Source organism: Lathyrus oleraceus, chromosome 7 (assembly GCF_024323335.1).
Source record: "Lathyrus oleraceus cultivar Zhongwan6 chromosome 7, CAAS_Psat_ZW6_1.0, whole genome shotgun sequence".
Taxonomy (NCBI): domain Eukaryota; kingdom Viridiplantae; phylum Streptophyta; class Magnoliopsida; order Fabales; family Fabaceae; genus Lathyrus; species Lathyrus oleraceus.
In genome coordinates, this window is record NC_066585.1 from 75158335 (window position 1) to 75163909 (window position 5575).

Consider the following 5575-nt stretch of genomic DNA (forward strand, 5'->3'; position numbering starts at 1 on the left):
TTGATGAAAATGAAAGTTGTTCATATGGTTCTTAAGAACATTTTTTCTCTAAGGATAATCTTTATTTGACAAACACAACAAAAGTTAGGTCTCAGTGGATTTCAATTTGGTCAGATGAATTGACTTGTCAACTTCTCAAGTCCAAACTTCGAATCTTGATGAATGAATGATTGAGGATACTCACATAGGCTCATATATGCATAAATCGATGAATGAAATAACTTTCCTTGATTATATTTGATCATAGGTTGAGGTTGCTTCATGAGCAAGGCACAATCAATGCACAGTTGAATTAGGGTTTCCTTGGGAAACAATTCTCAAGCCCTTTGGTTTATCTTGATCAAATTGACAAATTGAGATACTTGGTAGACATATATGATGATTGTGAGCTTTGGGGACCATTGTCATGCTTGCTTTCATCTTTATCTGACAATTTCATTGGGCATAGGAGCCTCCTAGGAGCCTTGGATCACATGATTGCTTAAGCTTCAAAACAAAACAAGTTAGTGACATATTTTTGTGCTTTTGGTTAGTAAACAACATAAGAAAAGCAATAATGTACAATTCAAGCATGCTTGGTGGTCTCAAACCACTCACACAAGTCCCAACCCAAGGGTTAAGAAGCCACACATGCTAGGATCCTTGAGGCAAATGCAATGAGCAATGATATGATGCCATGAGGGATCTTAGGGTCAAAATTAGGGTCTTACACATATGAAAATGATTCCTAGATAAACTTTACTATAAATGAAATTTCAAACAACTTTAATGTTGAAGTCTAGAGCTAGTTTTGCTTGAAAAGTCATTTTTTTATGGTGAAAGATTATAGGTCATTTTGTCTAAACCCTAATTTGGAGGTCAACTTCCCAAGGCCATAACATGCTCAATTTTTATGATATGAAATATTTCCAAGTTTCAAAAATAAATTCAAGGTGTCTACTTCAACTTTGATGTTTGGGGGAAGAGCTAATTCAACTTTTATGAGCATGTGATATGAGGATACATTATAGGTCTTTTTGGACCAATACCATTGAACAAGTGATTTTCCTCAATTTCAAAAATGTATAACTCATTCATTTCAAATCTAAATGAGGTCAAATTTGTGACCATTTTTAAGGACTCTGAAAGAGATACAACTTTGATGAAGACACTTTTCTCATTTGAAGCTCACACAAAAAGTTAGTCAAGGTGGAATAAGTGAACATATGACTTGACACTTAGAAATTTTTTTGATATGTTAAAATTTCAAAACTTCCACCTCAAAATTCACCAATTATTTTAAAATAAATTAAAATTTTAAATTCATTTACTCTAAAAATACTAGTACCCAATCAAAATTCAAAATAAAATATCTTAGTGGATTTTTGACAATTAAGGGTATTCATACAATATTTCTCATACACTATTCTTTATTTGTTATGATTACTTATGATGTCAACAACAATGTCAAAGTCAGTGCGGAGTTTTAGTGAATTGGTTTAAAGGTTTGAACAAAAATAGACAAGTAGTAAGAGTTACTAATTGTTAAATAAATTTACATCTCACTCCTAAAAATAGTTCATAAAGTGAGGGTGTACAAACACATATATTAATTAAATACATTAATTAAACTGTCTAAAAATCTTGGCAATGTAAGTTTAATATATTTTTAATATCCACCTTCTTTCCGAACCGATTAGTTTTATAACATTTTTACATTATCATCTGATTCTAAGTTAATTTATAGTGTAATTTAAACTCATTTAACATGATATTTTAGCCAGATTAAAATTAACAACGTGAAATTGGATTTAGACATAATAGATGAATATTAAAGTTTCACAATGTCAAATTTAATTTTTAAGATTGTATTTGACATCATATATTTTAAATTTATAATTTATAGTTTATAAATTTATATTAAAATAGAAAATTTATTTGACAATATTCTTTTATCATGAGCTTATAATTTATTTTAATAGTTTATAATTTATTTTTCAGATACTTATTTTAAATAATATTTTAGCCTATCTTATACTTTATTATTATTTTTTGTTTTTATCTTTATCATTTTAATTAAAATCACTTTTATTTTTTATAATTTATTTTAATTTAAAATAAAATAATTATATATCAAATACAAAGAATATCAAACAATCATGTGATTTTATATTTATCAGCTAACTAACCCGCTAATTTTATCAAATATTTTAATTAATTTATCAGTTATCAATTATCAATTAAAAATTATTAATCATGCTATCAAACATAAACTATAAATTATCAATTATCTTATCAACTAACCACTATGAAGAAAAAAAACATGATTGAAGCATTGGATAAGAGACTTAGAGACATGATAAAAATGTATCATATCATTTCTCAATGGAATGTTTGATGCAATAATATAATATAATAAATTAATGTTAAAACTTATTTTATCTTAATTTTCTCATTAAATTATTTTATCGTGAATATAAGTTGATTAGAAATCAGCATATGATAAGAAATTCATAAAAACTCAATGAAAATCAAAATGGTTCATTGTAATTCTGTCACACCAACCAACCTTATTAGTATACAATTAGTTCAACTACAGTAATATGAGTACCTGCTATATGATGGAACGTTACATTGGAAGCATAGGACATGAACGTGCACGTGTTTCAACTTTCTATGACCTAATAACAAAGATAAGAATTTAATTAAGACAAGGACAACTCCATGACCACAGCAGAAGCAAGAAAAATGTGTTTTGAATCCTTCAATATTTTTCTACTTCTCACCTCATTTTTACCTACACATTCTCTAAAACCTTCGGAGGAAAAAACTAGTATAGCTATTTCTGAACCAACAGATAAAAAGTTATTGCGTGCAAATTTGGCAAATCTTTTAGTCATGCACTCTTTATTGCGTAGTGTTATCACACATATTTAGTTTTAAGAATCACACTGCTCACATGATCACTCACACATGAATATTAATATAAATAATAGTATAATACAGATCTAATACTAGTTGAAAAAGTTTATATTTAGAGAATATTATTTAAAAAGGTTACTAAGTTGTTTATAATAAGACTCTAATTATTAAACGAGTTGAAATAATATAATTTTGTAAATTTTAAAATGTTTTTAAGACTTGATTATATGTATATTTTTGTTGAGTTTACAACGGATGGTAAATGAGATGTTGACAGTTGCTAGTACATATATTCTAGACCCGTGTGTAACAATACTTTCATATTTTAGGTAAACATATCTATATTCTAAAAATATATATAAGAATGTTGTGTCTTAAAAATCAAAAGATCTATATTTTGGTATTCTATGCATAATTTCGGTTAATTGGTGTATGATCAAGACAAATATAATACACTTGGATGCAAAGACACTGGTATCAATTGTGTATAGGTTGTTATTAAGTAAAACAATGTGTCAAAAGAACATTATGTGATTTGGATTATCTGGAATGTTCTGGATGATATTATTTTCTCTGATTCAACAATAAACATGAAAGATGCGAAAGAAAAGAAATTTAGGTTTAAAAGTGGTTGGTATTTTGATAAATCTTTTTTCAAATAGTTTCATAATCCTCTCCGTCATCTTAATCAATAGTGAATCAAGTGTATATGATTAAGTTTCGGGATTGGTTGGCGGCTCTTGTTTCTTTTGAAGGTATATGATTTGATGTTGGTGGTCCTGGTAATTTGAGCTCTAACATGAGTCTCTTAGGGATGTTGTTCATGTTACATGGTTTTTCTTCTAGGATTATTTTGTCGTCTCTTTTATTTTGATTTTTTCTTGTTATTGTTATTTTTTCCTTTAATATTTTCAAATAGACATATCTTATGCTAACTAAAATCACTTTAGTCGAATACTATAATCTTTATAGTTAGGAAATTTGACCTCTTTCAACACATTACTCATTGTTACAACTATATAATTTTGAGTGTCGTCTAGAATAGCCTTGATGCAACCAAAGTTTAACATGTTCATCGGCTAGGCATACAAAAGACTTATTATTTCTCAATGGATTATTTTCGTCTTACCCTATAAGAGAAACCAAATTCTTTGCCAATTGATGGCTTTCTTTGAAAAAAATTGTTACGAGAGATCACTGATCAAGGTTATGAGTTTTACTTTTTTCGTAACGAGTCTAACAAAGATTCTCCCTGAGACATTTGTCTTATTAGTGTAGTGATTCTTGATATCAGCAAAATCCATGCCAGAAGTGTATCATTTGACTACCAAGAAAGGTATTTTACCATTTTTTTTATTTTGTTCATGTTTACCGTTTTACCCTTTACTTACCTTAGTCCTTATCCTTTAATATTAGGTAAGAAATCAATTGTGGTGGATTTAGAGGTCGACGTTGAATAAGCATTTCTTGTTTCTAGAAAATGAACCATATCAAGTGGAATTTAGATTGACGAACCTTCCAACCCAATAAATGAATACAATGACCACTTTAGATTGAAGTTAGATTATTTTAAAGTTTTTAATTGATATGTTTATTGATATAGTCGTGATACTGTTGACACTTTGTCATACTAAATTTTTTTAGTGTTTTCTTTAGTATTTTTATTATATTTGTAGAAAACAATGCATGAAACAAAGAACATTATAGAAGGAATCAAGATATTGTAAAAAAAACTCAATTCAACTCAAAATCGTTCTAAACAGACAATTCTACGGTATTTACATGGTGGAAATTACGATGACAATAAGTGGAACGAGACTAACGCACATGAATTGAAGACTATAAGAAAACATGATGAATTCATCCAATCACCGTGTGATTTCATGAATCATTGCATGATCCATGAAGCCAACAAGAGAGTAAACCCTTAGGAATAATGTGTTGTGATCTTATTGGATCGTTGCAAAATTTGAGAAACTAAGCAAATTTCTGTGTTGCAATTTCACACCATTGTGGTGAAATTGTGCGATAAAAACCCTAATATATATGCTAAGTTCTTGGAAAATCATAGGGGTTCCGATTTTGATAGAGAGCGATATTTTATGATTTGTTCAGAAGTCGAAGGGGAGGTTCGTCACCCCTGAAGCTCACTTATCTTTTGTTAGATTTATGTAATATATTTTCAACCATAATTTCATGTTTAATTGCACTATGAGTAGATAAACTATCAATTGTTTGGGATGATTTCTTGATTTCATGGAATAACCTTGTACCCTTGTATGAAACTGCGAAACTACTATGTTAATTTATTACTCTTATGTTGTTTATCTAATATTTGACCAAGATGTTTTTTATTGATTGATCACTGATAAATTGATTTATGATTTATTGTATGAAACAGGAATGTAATACGTAAAGACTTTGAATTTTATATTCTAGTTGACCTCACCTAAGACTAGGGGTGAAACTCATATATTTTTGTTACTCACATGTTTATCCTTAGATTGTAACTTATCAAGGCATTGAGAAGTTCATATAAATTAATAAATGTGTAATCAATGTTAACTACTTTGGGGAATGAGTAATCACACATAATAATAACATTAATTAGAAATTTGATATAAGGTATGCAAGGAAAAATGTAAGTTAGAAACATCCATAACAATTAATTTTT

The 5575-nt window shown here is 28.4% G+C and overlaps 1 long non-coding RNA gene across 1 annotated transcript; it reads right to left on the reverse strand.

The window, feature by feature from the left end:
• Positions 1-222: 222 nt before the first annotated feature.
• On the reverse strand, positions 223-2869 carry LOC127100371 (uncharacterized). The gene is made up of 3 exons (XR_007794408.1): positions 2766-2869; positions 2591-2660; positions 223-486 (listed from the first exon to the last, which is right to left on the reverse strand). It is a non-coding gene; the product is annotated as an uncharacterized LOC127100371 (long non-coding RNA).
• Between the last annotated feature and the right edge of the window lie 2706 nt (positions 2870-5575).